Raw genomic sequence first — 25,905 nt, 5'->3', positions numbered from 1 at the left:
TTTCACCATATTGGCCAGGATGGTCTCGATCTCTTGACCTCGTGATCCACCCACCTCGGCCTCCCAAAGTGTGGGATTACAGGCATGAGCCACCACGCCCGGCCTAAAAGTATTTTTTAAAAAGGCCAGGCAGCACAGTGGCTCACGCCTGTAATCCCAGCACTTTGGGAGGCCGAAGGCAGGTGGATCACCTGAGGTCAGAAGTTCAAGACCAGCCTGGCCAACATGGTGAAACCCCGTCTCTACTAAAAATACAAAAATTAAGCTGGGCGCAGTGGCGTAAGCCTGTAATCCCAGCACTTTTGGGAGACTGAAGTAGGAGAATCGCTTGAACCCGGGAGGCGGAGGTTGGAAAGAGCCGAGATTGCACCATTGCACTCCAGCCTGGGCAACAAGAGCGAAACTCCACCTCAAAAAATAATAATAATAATACAAAATTAGCCGGGCATGGTGGTAGGCGCCTGTAATCCCAGCTACCTGGGAGACTGAGGCAGAGAGAACTGCTTAAAACCCAGGAGGCGGAGATTGCACTGAGCTGAGATCACGCCACTGCACTCCAGGCTGGGCGATAGAGCAAGACTCCATCTCAAAAAAAAAAAAAAAAAAAAATATATATATATATATACACACATATACACACACACATATATATACACACACACACACATATATGAATATAGAATTAGCCAGGCGTGCTTCCATGCGCAGGTAGTCCCAGCTACTCAGGAGGCTGAGGCAGGAGAATCACTTGAACTCGGGGCAGAGGTTGCAGTGAGCCAAGATCACGCCACTGCACTCCAGCCTGGGCAAGAGACTGAGACTCCATCTTGGGGGGGGAAAAAAAACATATTAAACTGGAATACAAACAGGTAAGTACTTAGTTACAATGACACAGGAAGTTTTCAAGGAAACTGGGTGCCAAAACCTGTTACCAAACAAAAACAAAAAAAATGATCAAATGTTTCTTCATCTTATTTTTCCCCCTCAATCAACTACAATTAGACTTCTATTTCCACCACTCCAATGAACGGTTCTACTGGAAGTCACCAATAATCCCTAGGTTGTCAAATCCTGTGAGTACTTCTCTGTTACGTGACCTCTATATAGCATTCAACAGAGCTCACCACTCCGTTCTTTTTTTTTTTTTTTTTTGAGAAAGTGTCTAGCTCTGTCACATGGAGTGCAGTGGTGCAATTAGGCCGGAGTGCAGTGGCACAATCACCACTTACTGCAGTCTCAACCTCCCAGACTCAAGCAATTCTCCCACCTCAGCCTCCTGAATACCTGGGACTGCCATAGGCATGTGCCACCACAGACAGCTAATTTTCTATTTTTTGTAGACACAGGATCTTACTATGTTACCCAGGCTGACCACTCCCTTCTTGAAACACTTCTTTACTTGCCTTCTAAAACATCACTTTCTGGGTTTTCCACCTATCTCACTAGCTATTCCTTCTCTTTCAAATTGCTCTTCTCTAGCCACAAACCATCTGTAGATGACCTCCTGATTAAATACCATGACTTCAAATTCTATCTATTTCAGCTCAGAATTCTCCTAGGAATGCCAGGCATTTCTATCCAACTGCCTATCTAATTTCTCCATTTGGATACCTAACAAGTATCTCAAACTTGGCAGGACCAAAAGAGAATTTTTTTTTTTTTTTGAGATGGAGTCTTGCTCTGTCGCCCAGGCTGGAGTGCAGTGGCACAATCTCGGCTCACTACAAGCTCTGCCTCCCAGGTTCATGCCATTCTCCTGCCTCAGCCTCCCAAGTAGCTGGGACTACAGGCGCCTGCCACCACACCCGGCTCATTTTTTGTATTTTTAGTAGAGACAGGGTTTCACCGTGTTAGCCAGGATGGTCTCGATCTCCTAACCTCATGATCCACCCGCCTCGGCCTCCCAAAGTGCTAGGATTAAAGGCGTGAGCCACCACGCCCGGCTGAGAATTTTTTTTTTTTTTAAATTTTAGACAAGTTATCACTCTGTTGCCAAGGCTGAAGAGCAATGGCACAATCACAGCTCACTGCAACCTCCACCCCCTGGGCTCAAGCCATCCTCCCACCTCAGCCCCTCAAGTAGTTGGGACCACAGGCATGTACTACCACACCTGGCTAATTTTCTTATTTTTTGTAGACACAGGGTCTCTCTATCTTGCCGAGGCTCGTCTGAAACTCCTGGGCTCAGGCGATCCTCTTGTCTCAGACCCCCAAAGTGCTGGGTTACAGGCATGAGCCACCACTGTCCAAGAATTTTTGACAATTATATTCTGCTAGTCTTACCCATATCAATTAACAGCAACAACCATTTACCTCCCTGGTTGCTCCAGTCAATAATATAGAAGTTATCCATGATTCCTTATTACCTCACTTCCAAAGGTGTAACAATCCCAAAGCAAGCCCTGTCAACCTCACTTCCAAAAGATATGCCAAATCTGTCACCTTTCCACAGCTTTTATACCATCACCCCAGTCCAAGTTACCATAAAGTCTCATTTGATTCGTGCAAAGAGCCTTGTTACTGGTCTCCTTGCTTCCTTCTACAACCCATTTCTTTTTGAGGTGGAGTTTTGCTCTTGTTGACCAGGCTGGATTGCAATGGCATGATCTCAGCTCACCGCAACCCAGGTTCAAGCAATTCTCCTGCCTCAGCCTCCCGAGTAGCTGGGATTACAGGCATGTGCCACCACGCCCAGCTAATTTTGTATTTTTAGTAGAGATGGGGTTTCTCCATGTTGGTCTGGCTGGTCTCGAACTCCTGACCTCGGTGATCCGCCCGCCTTGGCCTCCCAAAGTGCTGGGATTACAGGCGTGAACCACTGCGCCCGCACTACAATCCATTTCTAACATAGCAACTGAACATTCTTTCTAGTCACAAATCGACTCATATCATACTCGTACTTAAAAACTCCAAAGGAGGCTAGGTGCAGTGGCTCACGCCTGAAATCCCAGCACTTTGGGAGGCCAAAGCAGGTGAATTGCCTGAGCTTAGGAGTTTGAGAACAGACTGGGCAACATGGTGAAATCTGGTCTCTACCAAAAATACAAAAAAAATTAGCCGGACGTAGAGGCGTGCACCTATGGTCCCAGCTACTTGAGAGGCTGGGGTGGGAGGATCCCTTAGCCCAGTGGTGGAGGTTACGGGGAACCAAGATTGCGCCACTGCACTCCAACCTAGGTGACAGAGTGAGATCCCGTCTCAAAAAAAAAAAAAAAAAAAAAACACTCCAAAGGAAACGAAACACCTTACTCTAGCTTCCAAATCTCACTGTCACCTAGCCTCTGCCTTTGTCATCTCTTGTCATTCTCTCCCTCATTCACCGTATTCAAACAACACTGGCCTGATTTCTGTTCCTTCAACATACCAAGCTCATTCCTCCTTAGGTGCTCTGCACTATAATGTTTGATCTGCTGATCTTCGTATACTCCTAGATCTTAAATGCCATATCCTTAGAGAGATATTCTCCCAATATAAAGTAGCTATCAATTCATACTATCACATCCTCTATTTTTCTGTACAGTATTTATCATTAACTGATTTTTATTTATTTTGTTTTATTTTTGAGATGGAGTCTCGCTCTGTCTCACAGGCTGGAATGCAGTGGCGCGATCTTGGCTCACTGCAACCTCTGCCTCCTGGGTTCAAGAATTCTCCTGCCTCAGCCTCCCAAGTAGCTGGGATTACAGGCACCCACGACCATGCCCGGCTAATTTTTGTATAAAAGTAGAGATGGGGTTTTGTCATGTTGGCCAGGCTGGTCTTGAACTCCTGGCCTCAAGTGATCTGCCCACCTCGGCCTCCCAAAGTGCTGGGATTACCGTGCCCGGCCATTAACTGTTTTTTTTGTTGTTTTTTGAGACTGAGTCTTGCTCTGTAGCCCAGGCTGGAGTGCAGTGGCACGATCTTGGCTCCCTGCAACCTCTGCCTGCCGGTTCAAGCGATTCTCCTGCCTCAGCCTCCTGAATAGCTGGGACTACAGGCTCATGCCACCACACCCAGCTAATTTTTGGTATTTTTAGTAGAGACAGGGTTTCACCATGTTGGCCAGGCTTGTCTCGAACTCCAGACCTCAAGTGATCTGCCTGCCTCAGCCTCCTAAAGTGCTGGGTTTACAGGCATAAGCCACCCACGCCCGGCCATTAACTGATTTTTAAAAAGCTGTCTGTTGCTGAACAGGTTGTCTCACGCCTGTAATCCCAACACTTTGGGAGGCCGAGGCCAGTGGATCACCTAAGGTCAGGAGTTCATGACCAGCCTGACTAACATGGTGAAACCCTGTCTCTACTAAACACAAAAAAAACAGCCAGGTGTGGTGGTGCATGCTTGTAATCTGAGCTGCTTGGGAGGCTGAGACAGGAGAATCGCTTATACCTGGGAGGCAGAGGTTGTGGTGAGCCAAGATGGCGCCATTGCACTCCAGCCTGGGCAACAAGAGCAGAACTCCGTCTCAAAAAAAAAAAAAAAAAAAAAAAAATCTGTTTGTCAGTTTGCCCTTATTGGAATGTAAGCTCCATAACAGCAGGGACTTTGTCTATCTTGTTTTGTGTACCGCCAATGCTGAAAACATAGTAGAAACTCAATACATTTGGCAGGCTTAGTTGTTAGGTGCTGAAGTTAAAAAGGTGAAAAAGGGCCAGGCACTCACCACCTGTAATCCCAGCACTTCGCGAGGCTGAGGTGGGAAGATCACTTGAGGCCAGGAGCTTGAGACCAGCATTGGCAATATAGCAAGACCTTGTCTTTGCCAAAAAAAATTTTTTTTTCATTAGCCAGGCACAGTGGCTAGTGTCTATTGTCCTAGCTACTTGGGAGGCTGACACGAGAGGATCATTTAGGCCCAGGAGTTTGAGGTTGCAGTGAGCTATAACAGCACCACTATACTCTAGCCTGGTGGAGAATTAAACTCTGTCTCAAAAAAGAAAAAAACAGCCTGGACAACATATTGAAACCCCATCTCCACAAAAAATTTTAAAAATTAACTGGCAAGCTGGCTTGCATCTGTAGTCCTAGCTACTTGGGAGGCTGAGGCAGGAGGATTGCTTGAGCCCAAGACTTTAGAAGCTGCAGTGAGCTATGACAGCGCCATGGCACTCCAAGCCTGGGCAACACAGTGAGATCTTGTCTATAGAAAAAAAAAGAAAAAGTGAAAAAGGAATAACCCCTACCTACAAAAAGCTCACAATCCAGATGAGGAAACAGAATAGCAATTAAATAATAAATGTAAGGAACATGCATTCTATTTAATAGAATGAGATGTTGTCATTTAAACAATGTAAAAAATAATAATAAAGGTAATGTTAGCAGGATAGTAAAATGTCAGAGTAGCCCATCAGCAAGAGTGATTAATACTGCCTTGGGAACAGGGAAGACTTCACAGAAGAAATTAACTATGAGCTAAATCCTAAAGCTTAATTAGGAGAGTCTTAGTTATGTTTGTTCAGATAATTGTTTATGTTTGTCTATTTTGGAAGAAATGTCCTTGGAAGAAAAGAAAATAGCTTGAGCAAAAATATAATAAAGTGAGGAAGGAAGATGGAATCAAGCATCTGCTATGTATCAGGCACTAGGGTAATGAAGGGCTTTAAAGGGAAAGGGCATAAGTAGTCTTACAACTTAGGAAGATCATTCTTGTGGCAGTGTGGTGGACAGACTAGAGGGGTGATAAGCCTTGAGACATGCAGATTAGTTAGGAGGCTACTGTAACTGTCAGAGTAAGAAATAAAAAAGGTCTCATCCAAGAATTTGGCAATATGGTATAAATGAAAAAATGCAGATTTAGGAGAACTTCAAGGTTAAAATCAGACCTGGGACCAACCAGATATGTCGGATAAGGGGTAAGGAGAAATCAAGATCAAATCCAAATTTTTTTTTTTTTTTTTTTGAGACAGAGTTTCACTCTTGTTGCCCAGGCTGGAGTGCAATGGTGCGATCTCGGCTCACAGCAACCTCCGCCTCCCAGGTTCAAGCAATTCTCCTGCCGCAGCCTCCTGAGTAGCTAGGTAAGAGGGAAACCTTGTCTCAAAAAAACAAAGTGAGCTGGGCACAGAGGCTCACACCTGCAACCCCAGCAGTTTGGGAGGCTGAGGTGACCAGATCACTTGATCCCAGGAGTTCACGACCACCCTGGGCAACATGGCAAAACCCCATCTCTAAAAAAAAATACCCACAAAAAATTAGCCAGGCATGGTGGCGCACCATCTGTAGCGCCAGCTACTCAAGAGGCTTAGGTGGGAGGATCGCTTGAGCCCAGAGGCATAGGTTGCAGTGAACTGTGATTGTGCCACTGCACTCCAGCCTGAGCTACAGAGAAGACTCTGTCACGAAAAAAAAAAAACAAAAAACATACAACTGCATTTCTAAGTAAAATAAATTCAAAAGGATTTAAATTTTCTAGACTTTTCACTTTTAATTATGTAAAATGTATTAAAAAAGAAAATTAAGCTAAAAATTCAAATGTATTTAGGGAATTACATTTCTGGAATTAGTCTTTAAAGTCTCTCTTCTCTGCCCCAGACAAAAATAACATTCTTTTAGTGTTCAGTTCTAAGAGTTCTCATAAATGCATAGTTGTGTAACCACAACTACAATCAAAATACGGAACAGTCATGTCACCCCCAAAAAATTTCCTCATACTACCTCTTTGCAGTCAACTCTCTACTTTTTTTTTTTTTAATTGAGACGGAGTCTCGCTCTATCACCAGGCTGAAGTGCAGTATGGCGCCATCTCGGCTCACTGCAACCTCCGACTCCCGGGTTCAAGCGATTGTCCTGCCTCAGCGTCCCGAGTAGCTGGGACTACAGGTGCGCGCCACCATGCCCGGCTAATTTTTGTATTTTTAGTAGAGATGGGATTTCACTACATTGGCCAGGCTGATCTCGAACTCCTGACCTCGAGATCTGCCCGCCTCGGCCTCCCAAAGTGCTGGGATTACAGGCGTGAGCCATCACGCTTGGCCACCCTCTCTCTACTCTTTTTTTTTTTTTTTTTTGAGACGTGGTTTCACTCTTGTTGCCTCAGCTGGAGTGCAATGGCGCCATCTTGGCTCACCGCAACCTCCGCCTCCCGGGTTCAAGCTGCGCCACCACGCCCAGCTAATTTTGTATTTTTAGTAGAGACAGGGTTTCTCCATGTTGCTCAGGCTGGTCTCAAACTCTCGACCTCAGGTGATCCGCCCCAACTCGGCCTCCCAAAGTGCTGGGATTACAGGCATAAGCCACTGCGCCCGGCCCACTGTCTCTCTAGTCTTACCCAAAGGCAATCACTGATCTGTTCCCCACTGTCCTTATAGTTGAGTTTTCCCCAGAACATCATACAAATGCAATCATACAGACCATAGCCTTTTGAGTTTTGTTTCTTTCACTAAGCATAATACCAATGAGTTTCATTCATGTTATTGCATATATGAATAGTTCCTTTTTATTGCTGAGTAGTATTCCATTGTGTAGATATATTAGTTTGTTTATCCATTCCCCAGCTGAAAGTCATTCAGGTTGTTTCCAGTTTGTGGTGACTATAAATAAAGCTGCTGTAAACAGTCACATACAAGTTTTTTTGTGAACACAGATTTTTATTTCACTTGGATAAATACTTAGGTCATTTTTTTTTTTTTTTTTTTTTTTTGAGACCGAGTCTCACTCTGTCGCCCAAGCTGGAGTTGGAGTGCAGTGGCGCGATCTCGGCTCACTGCAACCTTCACCTCCCAGGTTCAAGAAATTCTCCTGCCTCAGCCTCCCGAGTAGCTGGGACTACAGGCGCAAGCCACCATGCCTGGCTAATTTTTTGTATTTTTAGTAGAGATGAGGTTTCACTGTGTTAACCAGGATAGTCTCCATCTCCTGACCTCGTGATCCACCCACCTCGGCCTCCCAAAGTGCTGGGATTACAGGCGTAAGCCACTTTGCCCAGCCTCTTTATACATTCTTTTTTTTTTTTTTTTTTTTTGAGAGCGTGTCTCACTCTGTTGCCCAGGCTGGAGTGCAGTGGCGCGATCTTGGCTCACCACAAGCTCCGCCTCCCAGGTTTACGCCATTCTCCTACCTCGGCCTCCCAAGCAGCTGGGACTACAGGTGCCCGCAACCACGCCTGGCTAATTCTTTGTTTTTTAGTAGAGAAGCGGTTTCACCGTGTTAGCCGGGATGGTCTTGATCTCCCAACCTCGTGATCCAGCTGCCTCGGTCTCCCAAAGTGCTGGGATTACAGGTGTGAGCCACCACACCCGGCCTATACATTCTTAATATGAGCTGTATGTCTGATACATAATTGGCAAACATTTCTCCCAGTGTGTTGCTTATATTTTCATCTACTTGACAGTCTTCTGCAAAGCAAAAGTTTTTAATTTTGATGAAATCCAATTTATCAACTTTTTATTTTATGGATCTTGCTTTTGGTGTCATATCTAAGAACTCTTTGCCTAACTCAATGTAATAAGGATTTTCTCTTATCTTCTTTTAAATCTCATAGTTTAGGCCGGGCATGGTGGCTAACACCTGTAGTCCCAGCACTGTGGAAGGCTGAGGTAAGCAGATGGCTTGAGCCCAGGAGTTTGAGACCAGCCTGGGCAACATGGCAAAACCCCATCTCTATTAAAAAAAATAATAAAATTAAATTAAGTTAAAATAAAATAATAAAAATATTTTATAATTTTACAAATTACATTTAGGTGTAATTGTTGAGATGACTATTCTTTCTCCACTGAATTGCCTTTGCACCTCGGTCAAATATCAATAGCCATACTTAATAGTGTGAATGTTTCTTTTTTTTGTTTTTTTTTTTTTTTGAGACGGAGTCTCGCTCTGTCACCTTGGCTGGAATGTAGTGGAATGGTCTCGGCCACTGCAACCTCTGCCTCCTGGGTTCAAGTGATTCTCCTGCCTCAGCTTCCTGAGTAGCTGGGACTACAGGTGCTCACCACCATGCCCCACTAATTTTTGTATTTTTAGTAGAGATGGGGTTTCACCATGTTGGCCAAGCTGGTCTCAAACTCCTGACCTCAAGTGATCCCCCACCTCGACCTCCCAAAGTGCTGGGATTACAGGCATAAGCCACCGTGCCCAGCCTGAATCTATGTCTGAACCTCTGTTCTGTTCATTGATCTATGTATCTGTCCTTCTGCCAATACCACACTGTCTTGATTACTGTAGCTCTTTATTAAGTCTTGAAATCAGATAGTATGAGTCTTCCAACTCTGTTGTCCTTTTTCAAAATTGTTTTGGCTATTTTAGTCCCCTTGCCTTTCCATATAAATTTTAGAATTAGCTTGTCAAAGGCTTTTTTTTTTTTTTTTTTTTTGATACAGGGTCTCACTCTGTCACCCAGGCTGGAGTGCAGTGATGCGATCTTGGTTCACTGCAACCTCCGCCTTCTGGGCTCAAGCAATCCTACTGCCTCAGCCTCCAAAGTACCTGGGATTACAGGTGTGAGCAACTATGCCAGGCTAATTTTTGTATTTTTTTGTAGAGATGGGATTTCACCATGTTTCCCAGGCTGGTCTCGAACCCTGGGAACTCCTAGGCTCAAGCGATACACCCACCTCTGCCTCCCAAAGTGCTGAGATTACAGGCATGAACCACCATGCCTGACCATGTCAAAGACTTTTTAAACTTTCCCACAAAGTGTCTACTTTTAAGTAGGGGTTAGCTTCCTAGATTTACTTAAAGAAAAAAACAATGCTGGGCCGAGTGCAGTGGCTCACGCCTGTAATCCCAGCACTTTGGGAGGCCGAGGAGGGCAGATCACAAGGTGATGAGATCGAGACCATCCTGGCTAACACGATGAAACCCCGTCTCAACTAAAAATACAAAAAAATTAGCCAGGCGTGGTGGCAGGCACCTGTAGTCCCAGCAACTCAAGAGGCTGAGGCAGAAGAAAGGCATGAACCCAGGAGGCGGAGCTTGCAGTGAGCCGAGATCGCGCCACTGCACTCCAGCCTGGGCAACACAGCAAGACTCCATCTCAAAAAAATAAAAATAAAAATAAAAAATAATAAAGAAAAAAACAATGGAGGTATTAGGAGGATTAGAAATCTAATATCTATTTTTCAAGATTCTAAAGTTTTACTTGCACAGCTGTTCTGAGATTTCCTGCAGTTGTCCAGAAGAAAAATGTTTTATTTAAAGATATGTATTATTGTTTAGTACAACAGAGTTGAAAACCCATTTTTCATAAAAGACAAGCTATTCATTCCAAACAGATAAAATGTTAAGCTTCTTGCACTTTACAATGGTCCCTCTGCTGCCAATGATCTTCCTCTGACTCTTCACCTAAATCGTACACATCCTTCAGGTCTTACTTTGGACAATCCTCCATGCACAAGCCTTCCTTGATTCTCCCCAAATATGGGTTAAGGGTTAACATATTTCCATTACACCCTAAAGACCTCTATCATCACTCTTAACTCTATAATTGAGAGTTAACTTGTTTCTCCCATCAGGACATAAACTCTGGGTATGAAGGAGAAAACACTAAATATTTACATTTTAGCTCCTAGCAGAGACAGAGAAATACATAAGTCTGTTTTGAATGACCAATTGCTTTGAATAACAGCAAGAAGGGGGAGAAGTTGAAAATAGGATGTCCTACCTTGCAAACAAGCTACAAAAAGAATCCTCCAAAAAAGTGGAAAGTGATACCAGTTAAAAAAGAAAGGCTGGGCACAGTGGCTCACACCTAAAATCCTAGCACTTTGGGAGGTTGAGCCAGGAGGATCACTTGAGGCCAGGATTTTGAGACCACCCTGAGCAACACAGTTAAGACTCTGTCTCTATTAAAAAAAAAAAAAAAGGAAAGGGGCCAGGCACGGTGACTCAGGCCTGTAATCCCAGCACTTTGGGAGGCTGAGGCAGGCGGATAACAAGGTCAGGAGTTCGAGATCTGGTGAAACCTGGTCTCAACTAAAAATACAAAAAATTAGCCGGGCATGGTGGCACGCGCCTGTAGTCCCAGCTACTTGGGAGGCTGAGGCAGGAGAATACCTTGAACCCAGGAAGCGGAGGTTGCAGTGAGCTGAGATGGCCCCACTGCACTCCAGCCTGGGCAACAGAAGGAGACTCCCTCTCAAAAAAATAAATAAATAAGTAAGTTCCACTGGGCATGGTGGCTCATGCCTGTTATCCCAGTATTTTGGGAGGCCGAAGCAGGTGCATCACCTGAGGTCAGGAGTTCGAAACTACCCTGGCCAACATGGTGAAACCCCGTCTCTACTAAAAATACAAAAATTAGCTAGGCGTGGTGGTGTGCGCCTGTAGTCCCAGCTACTTGGGAGAGGCAGGAGAATTCCTTGAACCCAGGAGACTGAGGTTGCAGTCAGCTGAGATCGTGCCACTGTACTCCAGCCTGGGCAACAGAGTGAGACTTTGTCTCAAAAAAAAAAAAAAAAAAAGAAGTTCACAGAAAAAAAAAATTGAAAAATAAGGAAAAGGACTAGCACTGTACTATGAAGTAGTAGTTGTCATGCCACATTCCTGCAAAACTAATCTCTCAAAAAGATACGAATGAACAACATATAAAGCAACTGAAGCTTGGACTCACAGAGTCATCAAGCTGACTTTCACTACTAATATGCTAATGACTACTAAATCTGTATCTCCCTTCTGAACCTTTCTACTCAAGACCTATGTATATATCCGGAAGCCTATTGGATTTCCCAGATACCTCAAATCCTATATACCAAAATCAAACTTATTTCCTTCAAATGTAATACCCTCTTTTACTCTTGTATTCCGTAACTTGGTTAATGACATCACATTCCACTTAGTTGTCCATGCCAGCAATTTCAACTCCATCTTTGACAACTCCTTCTTCTTTACCCGTCCCCCAATATAGTCAATGAGATCCTTTCAGTTACTCTCCTAAAAAGTTCTCCAATCTGTCTACAATTCCACCATGACTACTGTACCTGATTTCGTCAATCTCTCAAGTCATCACACCATTCTCCCAACCAACTAGTCTCCCTACAATCAATTGTGCCTTTTAAAGTCTAACTTCTACACTGTCAACAGAGTTACTTCTACTTAAATAGTGATCTAAACATGTTCCTTACCTGGTTTAAAAACTCTTCCATGACTCCTCAGCACCTACAAAATAAAATTCAGACCCCTTACTAAGGTCATCCATAACTGGATTCCAACCCATCTCTCACCTCACTTTCTTCTACTCCTTCCTCATACCCCATGATCCTGCCACATTAAACTAGTCCACATGTCCATACTTCTTGCACATCTGTATCTTTGTACAAGCTATTTTCTGCACTTCAAACAGTAACTTTTCCAATCCTTTTTTTGCTGACTCAGCCAAATTGTATTCCTCCTTCAAGACCCAACTGACTCTTTCTCTAGGAAGTCTTCTCTAACTTTCCCTTCCCACTACAAGGCAGAACTAATGTTCCCATAGCACTTAGTACAGATCTCTATTACAGCACTTATTGTACTGACTCAGAACTATTTATGTGTTGGTCTCTAATTAAAATGTGGCTGGTCCCAGTGCAGTAGTGTTTACAACTAATTGATACAAGAAGTTACAAATTTCTTTGTTGCTTCTTCATTCCCACTGCTTCACTTGGCTAGCCTTAAAAAAAAAGAAAAAAAGAAAAAAAAAGTGAATTTTTTTTTTTTTCCTGAGATGGAATCTCACCCTGTTGCCCAGGCTGGAGTGCAATGGTGTGACCTCGGCTCACTGCAACCTATGCCTCCCAGGTTGAAACGATTCTCCTGCCTCAGCCTGCTGAGCAGCTAGGATTACAGGCGCCCACCACTACACTCAGCTAATTGTGTGTGTGTGTGTGTGTGTGTGTGTGTGTGTGTGTGAGATGGAGTCACGCTCTATCGCCCAGGCTAGAGTGCAGTGGCGTGATCTCAGCTCACTGCAACTTTCACCTCCCGGGTTCAAGCAATTCTCAATCCTAGCCTCCTGAGTAGCTGGGATTACAGGCGCCTGCCACCACGCCTGGCTAATTTTTAGTAGAGACGGGGTCTCACCATCTTGGCCAGGATGGTATTGAACTCCTGACCTCATGATCCGCCCACCTCGGCCTCCCAAAGTGCTGGGATTACAGGTGTAAGCCACTGCATCTGGCCAACAGTGAACTCTTTAAAAATGATTTTGTCATTTATATTTTAATTCCCTCCCAGCGCCTAGTACAAGACATAACACACGGTAGACACTTAAATATTTGCTGAAGTTGACTGCTGAAAGGATCAACTCCAACATTTTTTCAATGAGGCCACAGAATCCAAAAAGCTTACGATTCAAGCCTAGTTATGGCTTACTGGTAGAAAAAAAGACATTACACAAATTCGCAAATTGATACTTATGTTGTTTCTAGATTTGCATATTTTTCCCAACTAGTTTCAGGGTTAGTTCCCAGAAAATTGGTAACCAAGTAAATCTTTTAAACAAAACACTTTTTTGTTGTTGTTTTAAATAGGGTCTCACTCTGTCGCCCAGGCTGGAGTGCAATAGCGAGTTTACAGCTCAGATTACTGCTCACTACATCCTTCATCTCTTGTACTCAAGTGATCCTCCCACCTCAGCCTCCCAAGTACCTGGGACTATAGGTGCATGCCACCACACCCGGCTCATTTTTTTTTATTTTTTCGTAAAGAGAGGGTTTCACCATATTGCCCAGGCTGGTCTGGAACTCCTGGGCTCAGGTGATCCTCCTGCCTAGGCCTCCCAAAGTGCTGATATTACAGGCATGAACCACCATGCCAACTTAAATCATTTCTTATTTTTATTTATATATTTTTTTCAGAGTCTCCCTCTTGTTGTTGCCCGGGCTGGAGTGCAGTGGCATGATCTCGGCTCACTGAGACCTCCGCCTCCCGTGTTCAAACAATTCTCCTGCCTCAGCCTCTCAGGTAGCTGGGATTACAGGCATCCACCACCACACCCAGCTAATTTGTGTGTTTTTAGAAGAGATGGGGTTTCACCATATTGGCCAGGCTGGTCTCAAACCCCTGACTTTGTGATCCACCCGCCTCGGCCTCCCAAAGTGCTGGGATTACAGGCATAAGCCACCGCGCCTGGCCCTAAATCACTTCTTAAATGACCTATATTTTCCCATGAAATAGTATGATCCAGTGTTGTACCAAACCACCATTTAATAATTGAGCCAGCATACGCCTGCAATCCCAGCACTTTGGGAGGCCATGAGGCGGGCTTGTAGCAGGACAAGCCACAGACAAAACCCCTCAGATGCTGAGTTAAAGAAGGAAGGGCTTTATTCGGCCGGGAGCTTCGGCAAGACTCACGTCTCCAACAACCGAGCTCCCCAAGTGAGCAATTCCTGTCCCTTTTAAGGGATCACAACTCTAAGGGGGTCTGCGTGAGAGGGTCGTGATCGATTGAGCAAGCAGGGGGTACGTGACTGGGGGCTGCATGCACCAGTAATTGGAACGGAACAGAACAGGATGGGGATTTTCACAGTGCTTTTCTATACAATGTCTGTAATCTATAGATAACATAACCTATTAGGTCAGGGGTCGATCTTTAACTACCAGGCCCAGGGTGTGGCGCCGGGCTGTCTACTGGTGGATTTCATTTCTGCCTTTTAGTTTTTACTTCTTTCTTTGGAGGCAGATATTGGGCATAAGACAATAAGAGGGGTGGGCTCCTCCCTTAAGCTGATGACCTGAGGTCAGGAGTTCGAGACCAGCCCAGCCAACATGGCAAAACTCCATCTCTACTAAAAGTACAAAAATTAGCCAGGCATAGTGGCGGGCACCTGTAATCCCAGCTACTCAGGAGGATAAGGCAGGAGAAGCTTGAACCCGGGCAGTGGAGGCTGCAGTGAGCCAAGATCGCACCCCTGCACTCCAGCCTGGGTGACAAGAGTGAGACTCCATCTCAAAAAGTAAATAAATAAATACATAAATTTAAAGGCCGGGTGCGGTGGCTCACGCCTGTAATCCCAGCACTTTGGAAGGCTGAGATGGGTGGATCACGAGGTCAGGAGATCGAGACCATCCTGGCTAACACAGTGAAACCTCGTCTCTACTAAAAACACAAAAAATTAGCTGGGTGTGGTGGCGGGCGCCTGTAGTCCTAGCTACTAGGGAGGCTGAGGCAGGAGAATGGCGTGAACCCGGGAGGCAGAGCTTGCAGTGAGCCGAGATCGAGCCACTGCACTCCAGCCTGGGCGACCGAGGGAGACTCCGTCTCAAAAAATAAATAAATAAATAAATTTTTTAAAAAGTTGAGCCAGCAAATCTGATTACCCCTCTTTGTATTAAATGCACCTGTAATAAAGAAAATTTAGTATTTTTCTTGTTAAATTGTAGTCCTTTTCACTATAAGTCACAGAGCTTTGACAGGGAAACAATCGAGACCCTGAGAGGTAATAAGACAGAAATAGATATTAAATACTTCTTTTTGTTTTGTTTTTTTGTTTTTTGAGACGGAGTCTCGCTCGCTGTGTCGCCCAGGGTGGAGTGCCATGGCACGAGCTCGGCTCATTACCACCTCCACCTCCTGGATTCAAGCGATTCTCCTGCCTCAGTCTCCTAAGTAACTGGGATTACAGGCGGGTGCCACCATGCCCAGCTAATCTTTGTATTTTTAGCAGAGACGGGGTTTCACTTTGTTTGCCAGGCTGGTCTTGAATTCCTGACCTCAAATGATCCACCCACCTCGGCCTCCCAAAGTGCTAGGATTACAGGAGTGAGCCAACATGTCCGACCAATAATTTTGTTTTTAAATAGAATGTTTTTAGGCCGGATGCAGTGGCTGACGCCTGTAATCCCAGCACTTTGGGAGGTAGAGGCGGGTGGAACATTTGCGGTCAGGAGTTCGAGACCAGACTGGCCAGCATGGTGAAACACCATTTCTACTAAAAATACAAAAATTAGCCGGGCAGTAGTGCCATGCCTGTAATCCCAGCTACTCAGGAGGCTGAAGCAGGAGAACTGCTTGAGGCAGGAGAACTGCTTGAGCCAGGGAGGCAGAGGTTGCGCTGAGCCAAGATGGCGCCACTGCACTCCAGTCTGGGCGACAGAGTGAGACCCTGTCTCAAAAAAACAACAAATAGCCTGGGGGCGGTGGCTCACGCCTGTAATCCCAACACTTTGGGAGGCCGAGGTAGGCAGATCACAAGGTCAGGAGATCGAGACCATCCTGGCTAACACGGTGAAACCTCATCTCTACTAAAAATACAAAAAATTAGCCGGGCGTGGTGACGGGTACCTGTAGTCCCAGCTACTCAGGAGGCGGAGGCAGGAGAATGGCGTGAACCTTGGAGGCGGAGCTTATAGTGAGCCGAGATCGCGTCACTGCACTCCAGTCTGGGCGACAGAGAGAGACTCCATCTCAAAATAAATAAATAAATAAATAGAATTAAAAAAAAAAAAAAGATTTTTGGCTGGGCGCGGTGGCTCACACCTGCAATCCCAGCACTTTGGGAGGCCGAGGCAGGCGGATCACCTGAGGTCGGCAGTTCGAGACTAGCCTGGCCAACATGGTGAAACGTCATCTCTACTAAAAATACAAAAATCAGCCAGGTATGGTGGTACGCGCCTGTAATCCCAGCTACTCAGGAGGCTGAGACCAGAGAATCACTTGAACACAGGAGGCAGACGTTGCAATCAGCTGAGATCTCGCCATTGCACTCCAGCCTGGGCAACAGAGTGAAACTTGGTATCAAAAAAAATAAAATAAGGCCGGGCGTGGTGGCTCATGCCTGTAATCCCAGCACTTTGGGAGGCTGAGTCGGGCAGATCACAAGGTCAGGAGATCGACACCATCCTGGCTAACACGGTGAAACCCCGTCTCTACTAAAAATATGAAAAGAAATTAGCCAGGCATGGTGGCGGGTGCCTGTAGTTCCAGCTACTAGGGAGGCTGAGGCAGGAGAATGGCGAGAACCCGGGAGGCGGAGCTTGCAGTGAGCCGAGATCGCGCCACTGCAATCCAGTCTGGGCAACAGAGCAGGACTCCGTCTCAAAAAATAATAATAATGATAATAATAAGCCAATAAATATTTATTTTAGCCCCTGGTATGTCAGAGATTCACAGGAAGTCCTTAAATCTCCAAAGTTCCTCTCCCACTTTAGAAAAACTTCTCACACGAAAGGCAATCAAGATACTAGCCCACCCCTTTTTCTTCCCCAGGGAAAGAAATCCTCATTTTGTAAGGTCATTTACTACATAAAAGTAACCACAAGTAGGAAAGATAACAGAAGGAGAGGAGGACAGGAAATTCTCATCACAGCTGAACAAACCTCTATTATTTTAACATAACATGGGTGGCATTTATGCGCTTATTTGAACTGATGGAAATTTCCAGTAGGGGGAAAAATGCATTACCAACATTAAAAATAAATGTCCAACTATTAAAAAATAAAATAAGATAGCTATGCCCAGCTTTAACATTTTATACTCTACTCCATGTAGTAGTCAAACATGGAATAAATTTCTGTAATGACCTATCACAATAGTAACAAATGCTTTATTTTTAAAACTATTATCTTAAACAAAGTATTATAGACAAATAATCTATTGGGACAGTCAAGGAACTAAAGTAAAAAGGTTAAAATTATACATCACTGTGCATTTCCAGGAAAGAAAAGTGAAACACATTTTACCAGACAGACAAGTTAAAACAACCAGGTTCATTTTTCCCATTCCTATAAATTCACTCCCCTTATTTGTGAATCTTCAAGAATCTAGTATAGCCCCTCCCTACCTTTACTCAGGTAAAAGACCAATCACTCATCAATTGCCAAAACGCCTTGACAGTTTAAGGTCTCAATCCTCAGAGTCAGCAAAGCTGAAGTGTCTATGTCCTTTTAAAAGGAGTCTGCATCTCTACTTTAGAAACCATTTTCTCACTGCGCTTGGTAGCTTACGCCTGTGATCCCAGCACTTTGGGAGGCCGAGGCAGGCGGATCACCTGGTTCGAAACCAGCCTGACCAAAATGGCGAAACCCCATCTCTACTAAAAATACAAAAACTAGTCGGGCATGGTGGTGGGTGCCTGTAATCGCAACTACTTGGAGGCTGAGGCAGGAGAATTGCTTGAACCCGGGAGGTGGAGGTTGCAATGAGCCAAGATTGCGCTACTGCACTCCAGCCTGGGCGACAGAGCAAGACTCTGTGTCAAAACAAAATAAAATAAAAAGAACCCATTTTCTCTTTCCATAAACACATAGTTTGTCCTCTGCTTTGTCTACATTAAAAAACACGTCTCAGGAGTGTTTCTTCAGCCTCTCAGGAAAACCAAGACACCTCTTGGGCTCCTCTTCTGAGATATTCCACCTGAGAGATCCCACTGACAAGCAGGGTAACAAAAAGCAGAGCTAGAGGGCTGCCTTATGCATATCTGACCTCCAAAACAGCGACAGGTCCCCGGAGCAGCCAGAGACTCCTTTGCAAAGGAGAACTTTTTATAATTTAAAAATAATAAAATGGGCCAAGCACGGTGGTTCACGCCTGTAATCCCAGCACTTTGGGAGGCTGGGGCGGGCGGATCACCTGAGGTCAGAAGTTTGAGACCAGCCTGTCCAGCAATGGAGAAACCCCGACTGTACTAAAAAAAATACAAAAATTAGCCGGGTATGGTGGCACGTGCCTATAATCCCAGGTACTAGGGAGGCTGAGGCAGGAGAATTGCTTGAACCCAGGAGGCGGAGGTTGCAGTGAACCAAGTTCGCACCACTGCACTCCAGCCTGGGTGACAGAGCAAGACTCCTTCACCCACCTCAAAAAAAATTATAATAAAATAAAATAAAAATAAAGATAACAAAATAGCCAGGCATGGTGGCTCACGCCTGTAATCCCGGCACTTTGAGAGGCCGAGGTGGGTGGATCACCTGACGTGAGGAGTTCAAGACCAGCCTGGCCAACATGGTGAAACCCCATCTCTACTAAAAATACAAAAATTAGCCAGGCGTGGTGGTGGGCATTTGTAATCCCAGCTACTCGGGAGGCTGAGACAGGAGAATCGCTTGAACCCGGGAGGCGGAGGTTGCTGTGAGCCGAGATGATGCCACTGCACTCCTGCCTGGCGACAGAGCGAGACTCCGTCTCAAAAATAAAATAAAATATAATAAACAAATTATATTTTCACATCCCTCACTGGGCAGCCCTCCCAGCTTGTCTCAAACTAGTTTTCTTAACTCTTTTTTTTTTTTTTCCAGACGGAGTCTCGCACTGTCACCCGAACTGGAGTGCAATAGCACTATCTCGGCTCACCGCAACCTCTGCCTCCCGGGTTCGAGTGATTCCCCTGCCTTAGCTTCCCAAGCAGCTGGGATTACAGGCGCCCGCCACCACACCCGGCTGATTTTTTGTATTTTTAGTAGAGACGGGATTTCACTATGTTGGCTAGGCTGGTCTCCAACTTCTGACCTCGTGATCCGCCCGCCTCGGCCTCCCAAAGTGCTGGGATTACAGACATGAGCCACTGCACCCGGCCTTTTCTCAACTCTTTAAAGCACATTAGTGCCAACTGTGTTATAAGGCAACATGAGTTAGCTATGTTCAGAAAATATTTTAATAGATTGGCCCTCCATCCTTTCGGGTGAGGAGCTGCAAACCGTTTGTAAAAACGCCGGAGTACGGTATTTTTCCTACTGAAGTCTGATGGCTAATTTATCACATTACAGAACTGGTAGTTCTGCACATGGTCTGCTGTGCCCATAAAGAAAGCACATATGTGTCTACTGAGGTTTTACAAACAATACGCTTCTTACCTTAACAGAGAAATCAGTCATTCCATTAACAACGGTAAGGTCTAAATTCCACTAACATTGTTGGTGATACATTAACATCAACATAGTACTTACAATTCACAATTTGCATAAACAATCTCGATTACATAGGTGATGCTTGCAATAGCCCGTTTGAAGCATGACATCTTCCTGGTGTTCAGAAAGGTTAAGTGGGACCTGCCCAAGGTTACCTAACAGCTTTATCAATGGTGGACTTCCTTTCGAACCTGCCTGACTCTAAGCCCCTAGCTCTTTTCCCTAGACCCCTCCCAGCTTTCAAAAGAGGGTTCCCGACTCCCATCCTCTACCCAGAGCAGCCTATTACTCCGGGAGACCGACTCTTCCCCTGCCTGGTTCAGAGGTGGCTTCTTAAGCTCCAGCAGAGCTTTCATCCTCCACCACCCTCCCCCCGCAATCATTCTCTGAAAGAAGCGGAAAGGAGAGGCGACCAAAAGCTCCTGGAGGAAGGGATGATACAAATGGGCTGCTTCACTCCACAGCACGCAACCCCTTCCCCCTCCACCAAGCTGTCCAGCTCTGCGGCCGGCGACCTGGCCACCCGTGCCCCAAATTCTCCCATCATCACCTCAAACTGTACCTCCCCCACGCCCTTCCGTCTCCCACAGTCAGCCCACCCCACAAAGTCATGTATCCTTCCGCTAAGTTACCCTCTTCCCACGCGTTGTCCACTCCCCCTCCACCACTACTCACGGTCGGTGACTGGGCCCGGCCCTCATGGCTGCTCCTTTGCCGCCCGCCGCCCGCCGCCACCGCTTCTCCACTGCCCGGCCCCTCAGTCACCGGCGCAGCTGTGGGGACTACCCGGAGCCGCTCCTGCGCCTGCGCAGCGTGTAGCGCCTGGGCCCTTTCGGGCCGCACGCGCCTGCGCAGCCCCTGCCGGGGGCGTCTTCCTCAGTGCCTGATGGTCTGGACCCCTGGGTCTCTAGTGGACATGGGAGCTGGCCTTGAAGAATTGTGAGGCTTAGAGAATTTGGCGGCTGCCTCAGGGTACGCCTCTGGAGTACCGTGCCTAGGTTACTAAACCCTTGGATCGCGCTTCCCCAAGGAGCCACAGACTTACTGGCTCTTCCAGAATTCTGCATCCTACTTGCACTTAAAGGCCTGAATTCAGGTGCTCTGAGGTGACCACTGATGATAAATTTGGGTCTTTTTTTTTTTTTTTTTTTTTCTGAGACGAAGTTTCGCTCTTGTTGTCCAGGTTGGAGTGCAATGGCGTGATCTCGGCTCAAAGCAACCTCCGCCTCCCGGGTTCAAGCGATTCTCCTGCCTCAGCCTCCCGAGTAGCTGGGATTACAGGCATGCACCACCACGCCCAGCTAATTTTGTATTTTTAGTAGAGACGGGGTTTTATCATGTTGGTCAGGCTGGTCTCGAACTCCCGACCTCAGGTGATCCACCCACCTCAGCCTTCTAAAGCGCTGGGATTACAAGCATGAGCCACCGCGCCCAGCCTGGGTCTTTTTTTTTTTTTTTTTTTTTTTTTTTTTTGAGACGGAGTTTTGCTCTTGTTGCCCAGGCTGGAGTGCAGTGGCGCGATCTCAGCTCACTGCAACCTCCGCCTCCCGGGTTCAAACGATTCTCCTGCCTCAGCCTCCTGACTAGCTGGGATTACAGGCTTGCACCACCACGCCTGGCTAACTTTTGTATTTTTAGTAGAGACGGGGTTTCACCATGTTGGCCAGGCTGGTCTCGAACTCCTGACCTCAGATGATTCGCCCGCCCCGGCCTCCCAAAGTGCTGGGATTACAGGCCTGAGTCACCATGCCTGGTAAAATTTGGGTCTCTTTCAAGAAGATGATCGAGTCTAGAATGTATCGGGGGTAATTATGTAAAGGCAGCTTTGCCATCCTAGAATACACTACTAGCTAGGAGGTGCAATGAAGTCCTGGGGACCTTGTCAAGGAGGTGACCTCGCCTAGAATGCACTGGGGACACCGCTAAGTTCAGTATGTTTATCAAGCACATGCTGTTTATTGGACAGAAATGTTCTAGGCATCGCGTGTATGCTATTGAGGAATTCGCAGGCAAATAGTCCCCTGCTTTCCAGCTCTCACTGTGAGCCTGGCCCTTTTTCAAACTGGTAAAAGAAAACCACTAAAGTCCAGTGAGGCCCAACTGTCAGTCCCTAGACTACTGTGCTGCTTTGGCATAGCCTGACAAGAGACTAAGCTCAATCGAGTCCTGAGAATTCAACAAAACAGACTTGAAAGCAGCAGGCAATGAACAGCAACCAAAGGCAAGAGGAGGTACAGGACTAAACTCTCTCCTCATCACCATGGCTCTTTTTTCTCTCTCAACTCCAGCGCTGGTCTCTCTTCAGAGTTTGGACACATAAGGCCCAAGATACAACGTAAGGGGGAAAAAGAGAAGAAAAAAAGACAAGTTGAGTGCTCAATGAGGAATGTTTAAAAAATTAAAATAGGCCAGGTGCAGTGGCTCACGCCTGTAATCCCAGCACTTTGGGAGGCCGAGGCGGGCGGATCATGAGGTCAGGAGATCGAGACCATCCTGGCTAACACGGTGAAACCCCGTCTCACTAAAAATACAAAAAATTAGCCGGGCGTGGTGGCGGGCGCCTGTAGTCCCAGCTACTCGGGAGGCTGAGGCAGGAGAATGGCGTGAACTCGGGAGGCGGAGCTTGCAGTGAGCCGAGATCAAGCCACTGCATTCCAGCCTGGGCGACAGAGCGAGACTCCGTCTCAAAAGAAAAAAAAATTAAAAATAAAGCTGGGCATAGTGACTTATGCTTGTAATCCCAACATTTTGGGAGGCCAGGTTGGGAGGATTGCTTGAGCCCAGGACTTAGAGACCAGCCTGGGCAACATAGGGAGACTCATCTCTACAAAAAATCTAAAAAATAGTGGCCAGGCAAGATAGCTCATGCCTGTAAACCCAGCACTTTGGGAGGTTAAGGCGGGTGGATCACTTGAAGCCAGGAATTCGAGACCAGCCTGGCCAACACGGTGAAACCCTGTCTCTACTGAAAAAATACAAAAATTATCTGGGCATGGTGGTATGCACCTGTAGTCCCAGCTACTCAGGAGGCTGAGGCAGGAAAATCGCTTGAACCCAGGAACGGAGGTTACAATGAGCCGAGATCGCACCACTGCACTCCAGCCTGGATAACAGAGTGAGACTCCATCTCAATTAAAAAAATAAATAGGGCCGGGCGAGGTGCCTCAGGCCTGTAATCCCAGCACTTTGGGAGGTCGAGGTGGGTGGATCACGAGGTCAGGAAATCGAGACCATCCTGGCTAACACGGTGAAACCTCATCTCTACTAAAAATATAAAAAATTAGCCGGGCATGGTGGCGGGCCCCTGCAGTCCCAGCTACTTGGGAGGCTGAGGCAGGAGAATGGCGTGAAGCCCGGAGGCAGAGCTTGCAGTGAGCCAAGACGGTGCCACTGCACTCCAGCCTGGGGACAGAGCGAGACTCCATCTCAAAAAAAAAAAAATACAAAAATACAAAAAAATTGGCCGGGCGTGGTGGTGGGCGCCTGTAGTCCCAGCTACACGGGAGGCTGAGGCAGGAGAATGGCATGAACCGGGAAGCGGAGCTTGCAGTGAGCCGAGATCGCGCCACTGCACTCCAGCCTTGGTGACAGAGCGAGACTCTGTCTCAAAAAAAAAAAAGGAAAAAAAGAAAAAATAAATAAATAGGCCAGGCACAGTGGGTCACACCTGTAATCCCAGCACTTTGGGAAGCCGAGGTGGGCAGATCATAAGGTCAGGAGATCGAGACCATTCTGGCTAACACGGTGAAACCCCATCTCTACTAAAAATACAAAAAATTAGTCGGGCATGGTGGCGGGTGCCTGTAGTCCCAGCTACTTGGGGGGCTGAGGTGGGACAATCAATTGAACCCGGGAGGTGGAGGTTGTAGTGAGCCAAGATTGCGCCACTGCAATCCAGCCTGGGTGACAGAGCAAGGCTCCATCTCAAAAAGAAAAATAAATAAATAAATAAGGGTTGGGCCTGGTGGCTCACGCCTGTAATCTCAGCACTTTGGGAGGCCAAGGCGGGTGGATCACGAGGTCAGGAGATCGAGACCATCCTGGCTAACACGGTGAAACCCCGTCTCTACTAAAAATACAAAAAATTAGCTGGGCATGGTGGCGGGCGCCTGTAGTCCCAGGTACACGGGAGGCTGAGGCAGGAGAACGGCATGAACCCAGGTGGTGGAGGTTGCAGTGAGCCGAGACCATGCCACTGCACTCCAGCCTGGGCGACAGAGCAAGACTCCATCTCAAAAAAAAAAAAAAAAAAAAAAATTAGCTGGATGTGGTGGTGCACACCTGTGGTCCCATCTACTTGGGAGGCTGAGGTGGGAGAATCACTTGAACCCAGGAGGCAGAGGTTGCAGTGAGCCTAGACTACACTACACTGCAGCCTAGGCAACCGAGTGAGACTGTGTCTCAAAAAAATTTTTTTAATTAAAAAAAAAAATGTTCAGGCCAGGTACAGTGACTCACGCCTGTAATGTCAGCACTTTGGGAGGTGGAGTAGGCGGAGTTTGAGACCAAGCTGGGCCACATGGTGAAACCCCGTCTGTACAAAAAAATTACCAAAAAATTAGCTGGGTGTGGTGGCCCGCATCTGTAGTCCCAGCTACTTGGGAGGCTGAAGAGGGAGGATTGCTTGGGTCTGGGAGGCGGAGGTTGCAGTGAGATTCAACCATTGCACTCCAGCCTAGGGGAGCCAGACTCCATCTCAGTAAGAATAAAATTTTCCTCTTAAAAAAGAAAAGAAAATCTTCTATTAACCCCACAGCCCTCTCCTGCTCAATATTGGTCCTCAATATCCAAGGGTTCAGCATCTAGGAATTCAACCATCCGAAGAACAAAAATATCTGGGGAAAGGCCAAACGTGGTGTCTCATGCCTATAAACTCAGCACTTGGGGAGGCCAAGGCAGAGGACCATTTGAGGCCAGGAGTTCGTGACCAGCCTGGGCAACGTAGTGAGACTCTGTCTCTGCAAAAGATTTAAAAATTAGTGCTGGGCGTGGTGGCTGACGCCTGTAATCCCAGCACTTTGGGAGGCCTAGGTGGGTAGATCACCTGAGGTCAGGAGTTCGAGACCAGCCTGACCAACATGGAGAAACCCCGTCTCTACTAAAAATACAAAATTAGCCGGGCGTGGTGGAACATGCCTGTGATCCCAGCTACTCGGGAGGCTGAGGCAGGAAAATCGCTTGAACCCCAGAGGCACAGGTTGCAGTGAGCCGAGATAGTGCCATTGCACTCCAGCCTGAACGACAGAGACTCCGTCTCAAAAGAAAAAAAAAAAAAGAAAAAGAAAAAATCTAAAACTTCCGTGACCCCAAGTTACAAGGTGTAACTTTATCTTCCTTACTAAAATAGTGTAGTGGGCCGTGCGTGGTGGTTCATGCCTATAATCCCAGCACTTTGGGAGGCTGAGGCAGGCGGATCACGAGGTCAGAAGTTCGAGGCCAGTTTGGCCAACATGGAGAAACCCCATCTCTACTAAAAATACAAAAAATTAGCCGGGCATTGTGGCGGAAGCCTGTAATCCCACCTACTCCGGAGGCTAAGGCAGGACAATTGCTTGAATCTGGGAAGTGGAGGTTGCAGTGAGCCGAGATCGTGCCACTGCACTGCAGCCTGGGCGACAGAGAAGGACTCTATCTCAAACATAAATAAATAAATTAATTAAATAAAGAAAAACAAGGCCGGGCACGGTGGCTCACTCCTGTAATCCCAGCGCTTTGGGAGGCCGATGTGGGCGGATCACGAGGTCAGGAGATCGAAACCATTCTGGCTAACATGGTGAAACCCCGTCTCTACTAAAAATACAAAAAATGAGCCGGGCGCCATGGCGGGCGCCTATAGTCCCAGCTACTCCGGAGGCTGAGGCCTGAGAATGGTGTGAACCCGGGAGGCGGAGCTTGCAGTGAGCCGAGATAGCGCCACTGTACTCCGGCCTGGGCGAAAGAGCGAGACTCCGCCTCAAAAAAAAAAAAAAAGAAAAAAGAAAAGAAAAGAAAAGAAAAGAAAGAAAGAAAACAAAATAGTGTAGTGAAGATGAAGGAGAGAGAAGCAGATGGAGCCTGCGCATGTTGGCTCACATCTGAAATCCCAACACTTTGGAAGGCTGAGGTGGGTGACTTGAACCCTAGAGCGGTGTCTGGCACATAGCAAGTACTCAATAGATTTTTGTTCAG

The 25,905-nt window shown here is 46.6% G+C and overlaps 1 protein-coding gene across 17 annotated transcripts in view; it reads right to left on the bottom strand.

Annotated features, from left to right (window-relative positions):
• The window catches only part of FAM222B (family with sequence similarity 222 member B), a 101,742-nt gene that overhangs the window by 68,843 nt on the left and 6,994 nt on the right, over positions 1-25,905 (bottom strand). For 5 of the 17 annotated variants that reach the window (XM_054670167.1, XM_063798848.1, XM_054670166.2 and 2 more), the window contains exon 2: positions 12,039-12,072. The exons of 3 other annotated variants lie outside the window; for them this stretch is intronic. The gene's annotated coding sequence lies outside the window, so the exon portion shown is untranslated. Of the gene's footprint in view, positions 1-12,038; positions 12,073-20,412; positions 20,591-25,905 lie in introns of those variants that run through there. 9 more of the 17 variants (XM_054670168.2, XM_063798845.1, XM_003953081.4 and 6 more) reach the window with 8 other exon arrangements.

This window comes from Pan troglodytes, chromosome 19, assembly GCF_028858775.2.
Source record: "Pan troglodytes isolate AG18354 chromosome 19, NHGRI_mPanTro3-v2.0_pri, whole genome shotgun sequence".
Taxonomy (NCBI): Eukaryota; Metazoa; Chordata; class Mammalia; order Primates; family Hominidae; genus Pan; species Pan troglodytes.
This window is presented reverse-complemented; position numbering and strand designations above follow the sequence as displayed.